This window comes from Bactrocera oleae, chromosome X (genome assembly GCF_042242935.1).
Source record: "Bactrocera oleae isolate idBacOlea1 chromosome X, idBacOlea1, whole genome shotgun sequence".
Taxonomy (NCBI): domain Eukaryota; kingdom Metazoa; phylum Arthropoda; class Insecta; order Diptera; family Tephritidae; genus Bactrocera; species Bactrocera oleae.
In genome coordinates, this window is record NC_091541.1 from 14,585,725 (window position 1) to 14,605,305 (window position 19,581).

A 19,581-nucleotide genomic window follows, 5' to 3' on the forward strand; every position below is an offset into this window, starting at 1 on the left:
TACACTCCTAAAATTTATACAATTCACCCTAGTTTTTATTATTAAGCATCTTTGATTCGACACTTCTCGGCTCGGTATGTTTGGTTTCTGTTCTCTTCGCGAAAAATATACCTGTACAATCCATAGCACAATAATACAGTTTAATAGTTAAAAATTCTATGGGAATACCTCATTTAAGTAGTACTATAACACGTTGCTAATGTATTTCTATTACATTACACCTGTTGTTTACGGAGACACGAATTGTTAAACCTCGGTCGAGCTTAATCCTTTTACTTGTTATACTCTGGCAACATGTTGTATTGAGTACAATATTTTTATTCACCTGTCGTTTGTTTTGTAAGACCTGAAACCAATCGAGATAGATATAGAGTTATATAATATATAAAGTGATCATGATTTCAGGACGAATTGAATTCCGGATGTCAGTCCGTGGATGCAATAACCTGAGTGAAAATTGAGATCAACTATAAAACTGTAATATAATATATATGTAAATACAGAGGATTAGATACTTAGCTACTATAGCTATATCAGGCAAGCTTAGTCAAAACATTTCTTCATGCAATTTCTTGATATATTCGGAAATTTTACTCTATGTATGGATATCTGTATAAGACTAGAAGAAACGAACACGCGTTTTTGTGGCTAAGTTATGCATTAAATTTTGGTATCGTAAATTTTTCAATACAGTGAAAATATTCTTACGGAAAAACATGAAAACGTTGGAGCTGGTAAATTGGCTAAAAGACGTTCTCTGCTATACATACTCGAAGTAGCTATGTATACAGTTAATTAATGTAAAGCTTTCTTATAAACAAAATCCTCTTCGTCTTTATTTGCGGTGGGTAAATAAATAAAGTTGTTGGTTTGCCGCAACACGCAACTTATATTTGTCTATGCGCGAAAATGGGAAAATCCAAGTTGATTCCGCAAACTGGCAACGACTGGCTTTGGGATTTATTGATGGTCATTGCAAAGGCCAAACGCACGGGAAATTGTAAACGGTTAGAATCGAAAGGAAAATCCGTTAGAGTCAGCGGTATACGCGGGGTCAAAACATCTTATCCTCTGTATTTTCCCTTGATGATCGTGGCTTCGATGACGTTATTCATTAGCCTCGTTTCATTGCGAATTCGAGGTTTATTTAAGTATATTACGAAGCATGATGACAACTGATCCAACTTTAATGGCAATTATGTGATTGTAGTAAAGGCAATTCCAAAGAATTTAAAAATTCTTGACTACGTCTTTCTGGTTTGTAGCTGTGTTAACTGGTTTGTAAGTAAACAACTCTCTCGGTAGAAAATTCTGAATGGTCGCATTGAGGTTATCGACATCTTTGTTTTTTTGCCGCCATTCGCTCACTCAGGCAATTATGGATATTATATAGTTTTTTCATGTCAGGAAAAACACACTGAATAAGCTCCATTTTCGAGTCTATGAATTCAAAAATATATGTGGGAAATGATATTAATACGGTCGAGCTGTCAACTGCGACCTTTCCATTTCCAATGCCTAGCAATTGCTTCGAAAACACAATTGTAGTTTAAAAACATTCGCATGTTAGTCGTGATTTGGAGTTTCTTTATGTGCTGCCACAGATTAGAAGATTTATGCATACGCTTAGTTAGTTAAGAACAGTTGACCTCTTGTGGGCCATTGTACATTCGTCCAAAATTATCAATTTGCAGTTCTGGAGAATTTTGACTATTGCTCTGTTTTTGGTGATATTGCAAATCGGTATATCGTTTATTAGTTATATATTTATATAGTGGTAATTTTAGAGCAGAATGTGCAATTCGGTAGGAGCATTTTTCCAACCCGCCATTAAGAAAGTAAAGTCCACCAGTTCCACTGTTCACAGCTTTTATAAAACTTTCACACGCTATCTTTTTTGTGCATTTAATTACGAAACATTTGAACGAGCTGTCTCGTTCAATATTTCAGTATCGGATTATTGTTCTCTTTGTAACTCATGGTTAAATGCATCTTGCATAGAACGATAAAGAGAGATAAAGAAATGCCCAACTCTTCCGTAATTGGAAATGAGAGAGCAACTCATCTGCCCTACTTTGACAGTTGTCTGGATCGGGTACGTTTTGACGTTTAGCAATTGGAACGACGGGAACCTCCAGATTGAAATTCTACGTGTGAACGGAGTTATTTGTTATCGTCGTTCAAGATCAGTAACAAAAATGTAGAACAATGAAAATTAAAGAAGGGCGAAATTTAAATGTATTTAATGAAATGTTTTGATGTCATGCAAAAAAATATTAATTTTGAATAGAAAATTACTAAGAATATTTATTAATTGAGAGCTAAAAAGTTATAATGACTTTATTAAGCATAGAAAGGTCAACAATTTTAATATAAAATAAAATCATAAAAATATTTAAATAGTTTCTCTATATAATTAATGGCCAACCTGTAATAATTTTTAATCTTAATAAATGTTCGATGTTTTAATTTAAATATCCAAAAACAAGTATTTTGTCTGATCGGACTACAATGCAACATGTTCTAAAAAACGCTAATTTCCCGTTACCTCGACTTGAAGTCTACAAAATAATTGATTTTAACATTATTATTAAAACAATTTTGACAAATTCTTGTTTTTAATTTATCGACACAATATTATATAACTGAATCATGATTTAAATCAATTACAATCATCAAAATATTTAAATACAAAGACAAAAATGTCTTAACAACAACTACAACCTTCAAAATGTTATTATTATGTTTTTTTTTGTGATTTATGTTGTCAACTAAAATAAAATTAACTCATTATTTTTTCCCTAACAATGTTTCCATATCTTCTTACTTTTAAAACTTCCTGGACTACGAAAAACATCTCAAACCCAAAATCAGCTATATCGGTCCAACCTTTCTCGAGTTTAAGACAAACGACAGCAATTGATTTTGATATACATATGTATGTACATATATAGAAGACGGGACATCAGTTTGTATGGGAAAAAAGAATTGTCGTTTTTAGAATGAATACAAATAAGACTCTGTAACCTTAGCATATGGTAGTTACATACGTGTGTATGTTAAATGAATATCTAAACATGAAAACCCTTAGCAAAAATTTATGGACGACAACAACCAGCGCTTTCCTGAGGGCTTATTAAACTCAATCGGATTTAACTTCCACTTACGTTGATTTCCTTTCATCACCTCAACGAAATGTTTCAATTGATTTTGTGGGTTTGTACACTTTACGACCAAATTAATTGAGGGGTGTACCATAACAAGCAGCATTACAAATACATAAAGATACATATATGTAACCTTGATTTTGCAGGCAAGCTGCAAATAGATATACTATTATATCACCCCATATCTGCGTTGAAAGAACAAATTACCGCACTACATATACATAAATGAATAAGCAGGCGGTAGAAAATTAATTTGTATGATGGGTGCTGGTGAGATTCAGAATGTGGTTAAATAGGAATTTGTATTTGTTTAAGTAAACGATTGCTGGCTTAAATACATGTAAAGACCTATTTTATTGTTGTCAGAATTTAACGCATTAGTATTATCAATCGCAATTATCTTTTCACGAATATTTTGGTTATTTAATTAGTTACCGGTTGCTAAAGAAATATTATTATACTGAGTTTATACTTAAATATTAAATGCCTGCCATATATGACTGAGTAACAATAGAAAATAACTGTGTTTTTAACAGAAATTATAGCGCAAAGTGAGGTTGAACTTTATTTTTAGGTTGCATAGGAAATATATTGGAAGCAGATGAAGTGGTGTTCCTTTGCCGCTACTGTTACCGCAATACCATCCGCATATCCAAAGATCTGATCCTTCCTCGGTAATCAAAGACGCAACACCCCGTCGTAAGGTACGTTATGTAAGAATCTTCACTAAGTAAGTAGGTGCTGCCTTCAGTTCCAGAACGTTTATTACATGAGACGAATGGTATATAGTATTTTCCCGATCGTACCCAGCATGTAAATAGGCTTCTACAACCAGTTGCTACTTTTCTCGATTTTCCGGAAGACACTTAGGCACTGCGTAAAAAGTGAATGCCTCTGCATTGTGATTAATGACAATCTTTAACGCCTTGTTTGGAGTACTATCAAAGGCTGGGGTTGTGGCATTACTAAAAATCTCTGCCGCTTGAATCTTTTTCATGTCGGTGACTGTTAGGATTTACATTTCAACAGGTCCTTTTACTCGAAACTATCGCTTCTCCCCAAACTGCGCTAGGCAGAAAGTTCCCAACAGCGTTATATATTACAGAGCCCGACCATTCTTTTTGAAGGTGTTTTTGTTTCATATACTGAGCAACATTGTGCATAACATAGCAACGAAAATTTCTTAAAGAGGGTATCTCCACGCCTACTTGAACAGATGCTATTCCTCTTGATCGCCCATGTGCTGAAATCGCGTGTCCATCGTAGTACTCAAAACTTCTGCCACCAGTTCGTCCAGGATTTTTTCAAAACCGCTTTACGGTAGTTGATCCGAGTATAGCCACATCTGTATGTATACCGTTTTCCTAAGAAAATCTTGTGCAGCCTGGCAGTGGTCCAGTTGCATGACACTACTTTTATAATTATTATACACTCTTCTTGGTAGAGCGAAAATTTCTTTCTACCTATTATTTCACAAGCGTTACCCACGGTCTTTGTCGCACATCACTGACTTCCATCATCCTTATTACTGAATGATTTCGAGAGATCTCCGCATTCGAGACAAATGAAACACTTCTCCAGATTTTGCTTCGCACTTATACTGCACACTTCCCAGCCTATTGTGATTTTATGTGCATCCAGCAGTGTTCCTGCATCCATGGTGTGAAGGCTTCCCACAGCTTTTGGTGTTCTTAAGTATGCCGCTCTGATGCTCCTAATCGAGTTTTTATCAAGAGGATTCAGTTCCTTTCCTTGAGTGCGGATAGCCTCAGTGGTGTTTTCTTTAGAAGTGATTTCGTCGATATCAACAATTCCACTATTACCTATCTTGACCTTGAAATCGGGTTTTTTGCATGCATTAATTTGTGTTTCTTTTTGCGTTAGCAATATTCCTGTTTTATCTTCTTTTTAATCTTTGAAGCCATGTCCCGATTAAGATAACTCAACCAAATTTGCTGAGAAGAAGTCCTTTTAGCCCTTTTTCATACGCTGTGAAAATGGGCAAAATTAGATAATAACCACGCCCACTATACTAAAAATCGCTAACTGACGAAATAAATGCGCCATAAGCATTCATTTGCAGAAAAACGATAGTAGGGAAATAAAAATTCCTTTAAAGGGTGTTTTTTTAGTTCTTTTGAACTATAATTTATTATAATTTCAAGTGATATGTTAACTCTTTGAGTTCTAATAAATGTTTTGGCATTGTTGCTCGTAACTTTTGAGGAAAAGCCGCGCCGTTCGACAAAGCCAGCGAATGCCGCGAGAAAAACCTCGGTTTTTTGCATAGCTCAAGGTCAAATTGCACAAGTATCTAGGTATCCAATATGATGTGGAAAGTGTTAATTTTTAACATATGTATACATATGTGTATATGTTTTTATACTCTCGCAACCTGTTGCTACAGAGTATAATAGCTTTGTTCACCTAACGGTTGTTTGTATCACCTAAAACTAATCGAGTTAGATATAGGGTTATGTATATATAAATGATCAGGATGAAGAGACGAGTTAAAATCCGGGTGACTGTCTGTCCGTCTGTGCAAGCTCTAACTTGAGTAAAATTGAGATATCTTTATGAAACTTGGTAGACATGTTTCTTGGTACCGTTAATCGGTTGGTATTGCAGATGGGCGTAATCGGACCACTGCCACTCACACAAAACGCCATTAATCAAAAACAAATAAATTGCCATAACTAAGCTCCACAATAAGGTACAAGACTGTTATTTGGTACACAAGATCACATTAGGGAGGGGCATCTGCAGTTAAAATTTTGTTAAGTGGGCGTGGTCCCGCCCCTAATAGGTTTAATGTGTATATCTCCTAAACCGCTAATGCTATAATAACAAAATTCACTGGAAGCAAATATTTTTAGAACCTCTAATGACGGTGTGAAAATGGGTGAAATCGGGTGACAAGCCCGCCCACTCCCCATATAACGGTACTGTTAAAAAATACTAAGAGCGCGATAAACCAAACACTAAACGCGCCAGAAACATTAAATTTTATCTCTGATTGGTATGAGATGACTTTATAGGAACCGCGTTCAAAATTAGTCAGTGGGCGTGGCACCGCCCACTTTTAGGGGAAAACCCATATCTTGGGATCCGCTTAACCGATTTAAACCAAATTCGGTGCATAACGTTTTTTTCATACTTCTATGTTATAGTGCGAAAATGGGCGAAATCGGACTACAACCACGCTTTGTCATTTCTAAATGGTTGAGTTGTAGAGCTTCACAAAGTTGAAGTCGTGGTAAGCTTACAGTTTTAAAATTTTAAAATATTTTGCAGAATATGCCGTTTCAGACGCGTTACAAAAACCGTGCAGAGCGACATTGTATTCTGGATAATAATTAGTTCTTAGTGGCATTGATATCTGCTAATTATACTCTTGTAACATGTTGGTACAGAGTATAATAGTTTTGTTCACCTAACGGTTGTTTTTATCACCTAAAACTAATCGATATAGATATCGAATTATCTATATATATAAAAATGAAACCCGTTTCCCGTTGTCACGCCATAACTTAAGAACGGCTAGACCGATTTGGGTATTTTTTTTTTTGCAGTTTTCTTATACTCTTTAAGAGGTTCTTACGAAAAAGAAATATTAAGAAAAAGTCTCAGAAAGATTGAAAAAATACATTTAATTTTGCATATTTTAAAAACGCGCGTAACGAATGTCATCGTCATTCACAGCCACAGACTATATTGAAAGAGCATCGCTTGTTCGGGAATGTGGTTAGAATTAAATTCTATCCCACTAATTTACTATTTATTTAAAATTACTCGCTAGAATTAAATGTACCGACTTTGATGGTAATATTAATAATACCAGTGATGATTTTATTTTAATGTAAGTATTTAATAATAATAAAAGATTTATACTATGAGTTAGATTTCAGAACGCAGTATACAAACTTCGCATAACCTTTTTAGTAATCTGTGGTAATCTGACACACATAACCTAACATAACGCTAACAATAATTTTATTACGTTTTTGATAAAGTTTGTTTTGTTTTAAAGACTAAGAAGTTTGTTGTTTGCTAATAAGTAATTGTTAATCACGGTAAGTTCACAGCTTAATATCGATTTTTAGTAACTTTTGTTGACTACACAATATTTAAATTTCGTATACATGGTTAAACAGAAAATATAAGGGAGTAATTTTTTGTTTTCAGTTGGATTTTCGATTTTGAGCAGAACTCGAAATACTGCAATTTATGAACGGCTTAACCGATTTGGCTTTAAATTGGTGGGGGTATAGCATAGAATCTTCTTTTTTAAATAATTCGCTACTGTTGTTAATATGAATGTAAACGTAAATTATCTAGATATACTTGGAATGCCATCACATAATCTTTAGTTGAAAATTATTCAGAGCTACAATATTTCAATTCACCTCAATTATGCAACGGTACAACTTTGATAATCAAAAATATTACAAGAAATATTATAAATTTTTATAATTAAAAACTATAAATATTATTGTTAAAAATTAAGAACGGTCAACCTCTTTCATTATTTCAAACGTTATCTACTAACAACTTTGAAAATTACTCATTTGTTTTATATTTGAATATTAAATGAATAAAACAAAAATATCAACATATTATATTTTATGTTTATTTGAGTTTAATAACAAAGCGAAGGAAATTGGTATTAACCATTTTCATCTTTGGACGTGATATGCTTGATTATTCTTACATTGGAGTTAACGTTTTCGTTTTATTTCATAAATACAATTTTACTGTATTGAATAGTAATTAATGTATACCTCAGCCACCGCAACACGTGGACGGGGTCCTTTAGTATACATACTTCTATATAAATGATCAGGATGACGAGACGAGTTGAAGCTTAGGTGGCTGTTTGTCCGCCCCTCCGTCTGTCCGTGCTAGCGATAACTTGAGTTAAAATTGAGAATTCTGGATGAAATTTGGTGTACATCTTCCTTGGCACCCAAGGCAGGACAATATTGTAGATGAACAGAAGCGGTCCATTGCATTAAACGAAAAACTTTAAAGTGCCATAACATAGACGCAAATTAAGATACAAAACTGTAATTTGGTGCAGGAGATCACAGTAGCCAGGGATACTGGTGGGCTAAAAATTTGTTTAAAGTGGGTGTGGCTCCGCCCCCTAAATGGTTTAATGTACATTTCTCTCAAATTGTTGTTGCAGATATTGTCTCAATAGTACGAGAATTGATCTGATATCCCATTAAATTAATCCCTTACCATTTTTGGATCGTTTTATCCGATTTTATCACTGCATGGTCTAGTAGTAACTTCGGTTATCCGCTTTGGGTAAGTTAAGGTGATAGAGTAGATTTTATTATTCAGGGGTGTTAAAGAATCTTAATGTTGTCGGAATCTGAATTGAAACTGATAAAAGTATTTAGTAGGTGTCATGAATTCAGATATTATTGGTTTGACGTTCGAAAAAGAAATTGTATAAAATGTAATTTAATAAGTAAAAAGGTTGATTAATTTGTTTTAAATTATTGTTATAACATTATCAGTGCTGTTTAACACTTCTGTTGGTAAAATAACCAAGTGGGTTATCATCGATCTGCAAGTATACTGCACTCCATTGACAGAAACGGTGTCACCAGCTTCATTTCGAAAGAAATACAGACCGATGATTCCACCAAACCAAAAACCACACCAAACTGTCAATTTAGGTGAATGTAATGGTTGTTATGAATAACATTTCTTCGCACCAGAATCGAATGTTTTGTTTATTTACCGCCCCACTCACCATAACCATAACGACCATAAAATGACAAAAGCGCACAAAAGTTGCAATTGAAAAGCGATTATTTTGATAATAAAATTGAATAATTTGTAAACGTTGTTTTTGCGTATATCTTTCCATGATAAAATTGTAAACATTACTGAATACAATGAGAAACAAGTAAGGAAGTTCTATGTTCGGATGTAACTGAACATTATATACTCTCGCAGCTTGCAAGAATCAAAGCCAGGGATATTAATTCAGGTGTTAGTAAAATTTTATATTAAAGGAAGTATTGATCCGACTTAACCCATTTTTGACACAAAAACATATATTATATGAATTTCAATTATATAACTTACACATTGACCGGTATTTTCGGTAAAAAGTCAACTGTATACACTGGGGTCCACATATTCAGTAGCTAGGGGCTTAAACAGTTTTGGTTTGATTAAGACAAATTTTAGTCACAAAGGGGCATACTTTAAACGCATTATTCACTCAAAGTTTTATCTCGATACAGTAATTGTTGCTTGATTTGCATAGCGGAATGTGAAAGAGTCAGATGGAATTTAAAATGGTGCTTTATGTGAAATAAGCTTAGATGTAATTCGATTTCGCCCATTTTCACATAATAACATTGAAATATAAGAAGAATTTTATGCACTGAATTTAGTTGAAATCGGTTAAGCAGATCTCAAGATATGGGTTTCACCTAAAAGTGGGTGGTGCCACGCCTACTGTCTAATTTTAATCGCGGTTCCTATAAAGTTATCTGATACCATCCCAGTGATACAATTAAATGTCTCTGGCGGGTTTAGTGCTTGATTTATCAGGCTTTTAGTAGTTTTTTAACAGTACCGTTATATGGGGAAAGGGCGGGGTTGTCACCCGATTTCGCCCATTTTCACACTGTCGATAGAGGTTATAAAAACGTTCGTATTCAGGGAGTTTTCTTATTATAGCTTTATTTAAACTGCAGATGCTCCTCCTTAATTTGATTCTGTGTACCAAATAACAGTATTGTATCTTATTGTGGAGCTTAGTTATGACAATTTATTTGTTTTTGATTAATGGCGTTTTGTAGACGTGGGAGTGGTCCGATTACGCCCATCTGCAGTTCCAACCGTCTTACGGTACCAAAAAACATGTATACCAAGTTTCATAAAGATATCTCAATTTTTTTTCAAGTTACAGCTTGCACAGACGGACGGACAGATGGACAGACAGTCACCCGGATTTCAACTCGTCTCTTCATCCTGATCATTTATATATATATCTAACTTTATATATATCTAACTCTCATAGCTTTAGGTGATACAAACAACCTAAAATTTGATAACAGTTTCCAAGGTTGGCGTAACCCCGCCCTAAAATAGTAATTAATGTATATATTCTCCAAACCGCTAGAGCTAACTCAACCAAATTTGCTGAGAGGAGGTCCTTTAAGCCTTTTTTTCATACGCTGTGAAAATGAGCAAGGTCAGATAAAAACCACGCCCACTCCCCATATAACAGTTATGTTAAAATATACTAAAATTGTGATAACTGACGAAATAAATGCGCCATACGCATTAATTTACACAAACAAGATGGTACTCTTTTTTTATATACATACATATATTTATTTATTATTTTATCAGCATACCATTATGCAAATTAACCTTCCTGGGTGGGAAAGTATTAAAACATATATTTTATCCGCGAACGCACGGAAGAAATGAGAACACTTTTGATTCTTTCGGTTATTCGAATAAAAACTTACTTTATTTTCAACTTACTCTTATTCATAAATTTTTTATTATTTCCCTAATGCTACTTCACAATAATTATTGAATCTTAGAACAAAGAAAGTGTAAATTACAAAGTAAGCTTATACAGCATTTTTTGGTAAAACGTCAAGCGTTTTGTAATGTTTACAATTATTATTGCAATGCCTAGGTGTATGCACCAGCAATATTTTGATTAGAATGGATTATTCCATTCAGAAAGGAAAAAGCATATTGAATTCTTAAGTAATCAAAATGTTAATAATTTATGCGACTGCATTATTACAAAGCTTAAGTAAAAATTTTATTTACAGTTACCGTAAAGCTGCTCTATGGAGGCTGCCGTTAACTCCCCCCTCTCTGTAATGAATCGTCCCCGATTCAATATCATTTTTCGATAGATTATTAATTTTATCCAAAACAGTGTGATACAGTATTCCTTGAAATTCTAAATTTTTATTTCTTTTTGGAGTTTTATAGGATTTTTGAAATTTTACAATCCTATGAATTATGTACAATATTAACAAAATTACAATATGTACCATAAAAATTACTGGTTTTTGAAAACTTTCATTCGTTCACCTAAAATATTTATGTATTCAAGTCTCAATTCTTTATTCTTTGTTTAAATATATTTTAGAATTTCAAAATTATGAACCGGATTGTTTTTTTAATTTTTCCAAATTTCACAATCGACATTTTCAAATGTTAATAATATAATATAACATTGTTCAATTTTCAAAAGTAACAAGGTGAACTCCATTTTTGGCATAGCTATCAACTGTGTTGTTTCCAGAGACTAATATTGCTCCTTCTTTAATTACATATATATCTTTATTTTTTTCTACAATTTTTTTTATATTTCCTTTTTTTTGGACAAAATATCTGATAGACAAGTATTTGCAATAGGTGTTTTTTTTATTTATATATGCTATTTTACATTTTGCAATTTCTTTGTCAATTACTAGTTTACCGTCTTCTTGTGTGATTACTCTTATTTTATAATATTTGCAATCATTTATAATATTTGGATACTTAATATATATAACAATTACAGCTTTATTTTGTAATATCTTAAAGTTAGAAATGTCCATTAAATCAGTTATAGTCAATCGTCCGTGTTCATTTTGTATTATATTTTTTATCTCATCTAAATGTAAAATTGCAGGGTTTAAAATTCCTTTTTTTGCCATAGCTATCGTATGAACCATATTTTGTAGTTCAGTTATTAAAAATTGATATTTCCTTTTCGTTAAAATTTTAACATGTGAATTTTCGTTTACATTTTTAATTGTTTCTGTTAATTGACTAATCATTTTAAAAATTTCAGAGTTTGTTGTGTATTGTTTATTGCTATTTTCAATAAGTTCGTTTAACTTATTATTTATTAACACTAAATCATCATGATCTGGTGTTCCTGCTATCCACTTCCATAGTGTCCCTAATTCATTTATCCCTCTTTTATATCTTGTATCTTTGTATTTGCTCTAATAAAGTTTCGATAATTTCAATTTCTGGTTCTGTATCTAAGTTATTAATATATGCTACCTTATTTTCATTATTCCCTTGTAAATTACTATATAGTATTAAGGGTATCATTTTCTGAAAATATTTATTCAAGATTTAATATTATCCTTATGTAGTAACAAGTATTCTATTTCTGTAGTTAATTCTAAACTTATTCCCTAAATTCTTCTTCATTATTTGTTTCTTGTGACCAGGCTTTAGTTTATTTCTCTCTCCTATTATTTTCTTTTTAGTATATTACGTACTCATATATTCTTGCTTTATGATATGCACCTAGCGAAAGGGACAGGGTATTGTTTATTCCATATAGGAGTTTTAACAATTGTCGTGCTTTCTACCTTTACATCCGTTCGAAACGGTAAATTCATGTTTATTGAGGAATGTATTTGGTTTATTTTATTTTATTTTTCCACAGGTATTCAATTCTTTCTTCATCGATTTCGGAATTTTCTTTGGCTGGTGCTTCAGAGAACTCTCCCTCTTAAGTAATTTCGTTTAGATAATTTTCTTTATTGTCGGTAAGTACATCGACTGGCGTTATGGAACTTCTTTGTTCCTCAATATATTTTTTTATTTTTGTTGCCTTTATTACCAACGGCTGGCATTGTAGAACTTTTTGTTCCAAAATATATTTTTTGTAATTAATATCTTTATTGTGCTGGTATAAATATTTAACTCGCGATTTAGAAGTCTCTGCTCCCAAAATAATTATATCTCCTTTAATGTTTTTAAATTTCTTTTATTTTCATGTTGCTCAAATTCTTTTCTTTGGCTAAATATGTCTTCTTCTTTTCATTATTTATTATGAACTTCCAAGTTGATCACCGCATTACGTTGCTTCAAAAATTTGTATCCAATTAAAAAATCTACATCTAAATTTTGTTAAAAAATTTTCTTTTACCAAATAAGGCAATAATATGATAATAACGTACTATGGTAAATCCATTAATTGTCTTTACTCTTTAATATATTATATATAATTCATTTTTATTCTCATAAATTCTGATTTATATAGTAACTTGTTGCTCCCGTATCTAAAAGTATTTTAAAAATTTGGTCATTAACCTTGTAATGTAGGAAAATGTATGACAGATTTAATTTTGATCTGAAAAATAATCCTCTTTAATGTTACTTATTCTTTGTGTTTTATGTAGTCGTTGAGTACTTAGTTTATCTACAGTATTCATCAGTGTATTCTGTACATTATTATTTATGTTATACTTGTAACGTGGTCGGTTTTGGACTCGAATACTTGGATCGACATCCATTGGGGTGTGTCGTACCTGACAATTTTGTTGAAATGGTCTTTGGTTGAAGCTTTTTTGAGATGTTTTTTTGTAGAAACCATAAATTATTATTAAAATTCCCGTTATTGAAATTATTATTACGCTGTCTATAATGATTTGGATTTTCCCGAAGGATTTTTCTGAAGCGAAAATTGCTTGCATATTGTTTGATTCTAGCTCTTGTGCTTTTGACAATTGGAAAATCATCTGGCGATAAGGAAAATAATATATTCACTAATTTTCATTGAGACCTGTTATAAATATGCAAAAAGCATCCCGCCTAAATTTTACGTTTAATTCTTTGGTTATGGTGCTATCCGATCCGTAAGACAATATTGTTTTGTTAACTAGTAAGGTCAATTTCTCATTAACTTTATTACATATAATATTCAGTAATTGAATAATTGCCCTGACGCAAAATACTCATCTCCTGTTCAATAATATGAGCTGGTCGCTTGTCCGCGTAAACGAAATCGAGTCGTGCCAAAATGGCATCGAAATTAAGTACCGTTCCGTGATTATATAATATAATATGTCATTATCGTCATGTGTAACTTTATTCCTCATTATTGTTAATGCAGCAAAATATTATATTTACAGCTGTTCCTTACATACAAACTCATTGCATTACTGGCTGATTATCTCCAACTAACATACATATTTTTTTTTTTCCAGAAAATTCTGGTAGTGACTTGACCACCTCAAGCGACTCATCACAATTGATATTGTTGCAGCAATTTAGAGTCATTTTTAATATATTTTCCTATATTTTAAATATGGTATTTAGCTCTATGGTTGCCCCTGCAATGATTATAATAGTAAAACCTTTCGTATTTTGGTGTACTTGGATTATTCCCCATCAAAAATTGTATTCCTTTTTTAAAACTTATATCATCGCCACTGTTTCTGATACTATTGTGTCACGATTATATTATATAGATAATTATTCAATTGTGGTTTTTTTTATTTTTCCCTATATAACTAAAAACGTTCTGCATACATTGGATTCTACCTTCACCCTTAAAGGAATCATTATCTTGTTTTATCTCTACTCTAAGGCGTCTGTAATTTTTGTCTAAGCTTTTTACATGAGATTTTTATTGTATTTATTTACACTTTTTTCCTTTCTAGGAAAGGAGACTCTTTTATTCTGGAGGGTCTGGACTTCAGAATCGCAGAATTAAGCTTATGTTATAAGCCGCTTTGTGGTGGTGAATCGTAATATCAAAATATTTTATACTTAATTTATAATATACTTTTGATTTTACTCATAACGGTTGTTTTTTTTTTGTTGAGGTATAGAACTTTAAGTTGGCATTACTCTTCAAGATGGCGACCGATTTAACAGCTGTCCAGTGATTTATTCTCAGTTTGGTTTGGCAATTCATCATGAATAGACTCACGCCTGAACAACGCTTGCAAATTTTGCAATTTTATTTTGAAAATAATGGTTCTGTGTGGAATACGTATCGCGCACTACGTTCTTTTTTTTTTAGCGATGAAGCGCACTTCTGGTGGAATGGCTACGTCAACAAACAAAACTGCCGCATTTGGAGTAAACCTAATCCTCAAGTGTATGTCGAAACACCGTTACATCCAGAAAAAGTGACTGTTTGGTGCGCTTTACGGGCTGGTGGAATCATTGGTCCGTACATCATCAAAAACGATGATGGTCAGAACGTTACAGTCAATTGTGATCGGTATAGAGCCATGACTACTAACTTTTCCATTCCTAAATTGAACAACCATGATGTCCAGGAGCTGTGGTTCCAAGAAGATGGCGCAACATGTCACACAGCTCGTGGCACAATCGATTTATTGAAAGACATGTTTGGTGACCGCCTAATTTTACGTTTTGGACCTGTGAATTGGCCTCCAAGATCTTGTAATTTAACACCGCTAGACTACTTTCTGTGGGGTTATGTAAAGTCATTGGTTTATGCTAAGCTTAAGCCACAAACTCTTAACCATTTGGAAGGCAACATTCGCCGTATTATTGCCGATATATGGCCACAAATGTTGGAATAAGTCATCGAAAATTGGACGTCCAGATTGGACTACATCCGAACCAGCCGTGGCGCACATAAGCCAGATATCATATGCCACAATATTATCTTTCGGATAAATAAATTCTTGTCAATCGAATAATTCATCGTTGTTTTATTGCAATTTAAAGTTCTATACCTTTAAAAAAAACACCCTTTATTATTAAATTAATAATAAGATAAATTTTAATATATTAGCAACTTACATACTATCCTTTGTTGTAGCCACCTTAGAATTTTGTCCCTCGATGTCCTTTGTTTTAGCTACCTCAGAATTTTTGTACCTCGTTGCCCTTCGTTTTAGTCTCCTTAGAATTTTTGTCCCTCGTTGGCAACGCTTCGGCTTAGCGTGCAAAGCCTTTTTTCTTCTTTTTTATTTTTATGGTTTTATTAATTTAAATTTTTAACCTTGTTTACTGCCAGTCTTAAATTAGCTACAGTTTGGTTGTTTTAATCATAAAAGTTATTTCTCCAACACTTCACTTTTCTTTTGATTTTTGTCTTTATATTTTATTTATTTAAATTTTTTACTTTGTTGACTGCCAGTTTGGAATTCGTTAAAATTTGGTTAGTTTTCATTTTTGTTATTTTTTCAACACTCCTTTTTATACTCTCGCAACCTGTTGCTACAGAGTATAATAGTTTTGTTCACCTAACGGTTGTTTGTATCACCTGAAACCTATCCAGTTAGATACAGGGTTATATAATATATATATATAATATATAAATGATCAGGATGATCAGGATGAAGAAAAGAGTTGAAATCTGTCCGTCCGTGCAAGCTCTAACTTGAGTAAAAATTGAGATATCTTTATGAAACTTGGTAGGTAGATGGGCGTAATCGGACCACTGCCACGCCCACGAAACGCCATTAATCAAAAACAAATAAATTGCCATAACTAAGCTCCGCAATAAGATACAAGACTGTCATTTAGTACACAGGATCACATTGGGGAAGGGCATCTGCAGTTAAAAAAAAATTTTTTTAAGTGGGCGTGGTCTCGCCCCTAATAGGTTTAATGTGCATATCTCCTAAACCGCTAATGCTATAATAACAAAATTCACTGGAAGCAAATGTTTTTAGAACCTCTATTGACGATGTGAAATCGGGTGGCAACTCCGCCCACTCCCCATATAACGGTACTGTTAAAAAATACTAAAAGCGCGATAAATCAAGCACTAAACACGCCAGAGACATTAAATTTAATCTCTGGGATGGTATGAGATGACTTTATAGGAACCGCTTTCAAAATTAGACAGTGGGCGTGGCACAGCTCACTTTTAGGTTAAAACCCATATCTTGAGATCTGCTCAACCGATTTCAACCAAACTCAGTGCATAACGTTCTTTTTATATTTCTATGTCATAGTGCGAAAATAGGCGAAATCAGACTACAACCACGCCTACTTCCCATATAACACCATTTTAAATTCCATCTGATTCTTTCACTTTCCACTATGCAAATCAGGCAACAATGACTGTATAGGGATAAAACTTTGCGTGAATAATGCGTTTAAAGTATGCCACCTTGTGGTCATAAATTGTCTAAATCGAACCAAAACTGTTCAAGCCCCTAAGTACTAAATATGTGGACCCCAGTGCCTATAGTTGACCTTCTACCGAAACTATCAGTGAATCCACAAAGAAATCTCAAACGTGTATACCATTTGACTTTGCGAGAGTATAAAATGTTCGGTTACATTCGAACTTAGCCCTTCCTTACTGGTTTCTTTTCTTTTTGTTTTTTCTTTTCTCCTCCCGAGAGAATACTTGTTTCTTTAAATTTTTTTTCGTCACGCATCATTGTTCACTGTATGATCGGCTAGGAATACTTGTAATTTTCTCCCTTTGTTTGCCAAGGCTGTCACTGACACGTGCCCCACACGTTGGGCGTGCATTAACTTCCCTGAGTGGGAAAGTATTAAAACTTTTATTTTATCCGCGAATGCGCGGAAAAAATTAGAACACTTCTGATTCCTTCGGTTATTCGAATAAAAACTTACTTTATTTTCAACTTACTCTTATTTATAAATTTTTTCTTATTTCCTTATCGCTACTTCACAATTATGATTGAATCTTAGAACAAAGAAAGTGTAAATTACAATTTAAGCTTATACAGCATATTTCGGTAGAACGTCAAGCGTTTTGTTTTGTTTACAGTTATTATTGCTATGCCTTCGTGTGTGGGCCACCAGCAATGTTTTGATAAGAATGGTTTATTCTATTTAGAAAGGAAAAAGCATATCGAATTCTTAAGTAATCAAAATGTTAATAATTTATGCGACTGCATTATTACAAATTTGTACTAAATTTTATTTACAGTTACCGTAAAGCTGCTGTATGGAGGTGAGATTTTTGTAATCACTGTATGAGTAAACATTTTGACAATATGCTTCCATTAAAAGTCCCTTCTCTGATATTCGAAGTGAAGAAAAATATGTTGTAATCTTTTGGAAATGGGACAATGAATATCGTTTGACATACATCGATTTAAAAAATCGATAAGGTAGAGAAGGTAAAGGCTCTAAACTGGAGTCGAAAAGAGCGTTGTTAAATGTAGGTATTTAATACTATGCGAACTTATGAAAGTTGATCAAGATCAGAGCCTAAATAACGCAAATATCAATCGGTGGGGCGATAGGATTAACATAAAAATTTAAATTTAGAAATGTAGTAAAAGGAAAACTACTCATCGTCGATATTGAGCGGATTCACAAAGCACTCAATAAAAAATTAAGAATAATATGAATATCGGACAAAGAATTAAACTATTTTATTTATTATTTATACCTTTAATGATACAATTATTCACTGCATCACAAGCGAAATCCCTTAAATTTATTTTCAATAAGGAGCCAGTAAAACATAATCCCCGAATAATCAAAGAAAAGATAACTAAAAACATTTATTAATACAGATAAAAAAAAAATAAATTGATTATAATTTTTTATATGCGGAAAATTAAAAAAACGATTAGCCAAAAAACGTATGTAATCTATGGCAAGTAAGATTGCTAAAAACAGAAAAAGATGGGATCACCGTACATTTAAAAACAAGAAAAAACGTTAACTTCGGTTGCGCCGAAGCTATAATACCCTTCACAAATACAAAGGCCCCTTACAAGAACTTGATTCCGAACGTTCAATTTGTATCGCAGCTATATGATATAGTGATCTGATCTGACCAATTTCTATGGAGAATAATTTGTTGCCTTAAGCAATAACTCGTGCCTAACTTCGTGAAGATACCTCGTCAAATAAAAAAATATTCCATGCAAGCACTTTACTCCGATCGTTCAGTTAATATGGCAGCTATATGCTATAGTCATCCGATCTATACAATTTCTTCGAAGCTTAGATTAATGCTTTAAATAATAATACATGCCAAATTTCGTGAAGATACCTCGTCAAATGAAAGAGTTTTCCATACAAGCACTTCATTCCGATTGTTCAGTTTGTATGGCAGCTATATGCTATAGTCATCCGATCTGAATAATTTCTTCAGAGATTACATTGTTGCCTCAAATAATAATCCGTGCCAATAATAATTCGTCAAATGAAAGAGTTTCCCATACAAGCACTTCATTCCGATTGTTCAGTTTGTATGGAAGCTATATGCTATAGTGGTCCGATATCGGTCGTTCCGACAAATGAGCAGCTTCTTTGTGAGAAAAGGACAGGTGCAAAATTTAAGACTAGTTTTTATATATACAGACAGACGGACAGACGGACAGACAGACAGACGGACATGGCTACATCAACTCAGCTCATCATGCTGATCATTTATATATTATATTTTTTTTATAGCGTCTCCGACGTTTCCTTCTGGGTGTTACAAACTTCGTGGCAAACTTAATATACCCTGTTCAGGGTATAAAAAGGAAATCCCACGACCAAGATATCCAAGGAAAGTAGAAAATCAAATATACTTATATGCTTATACTTAAGTTGTAGCGAAACATTAGACATAAAGAATTACTTCCCGAATTCGGTGGGAAAGGTTACGTTATATGACGAGAAGCTCCAAATAATACTACGATTTTGT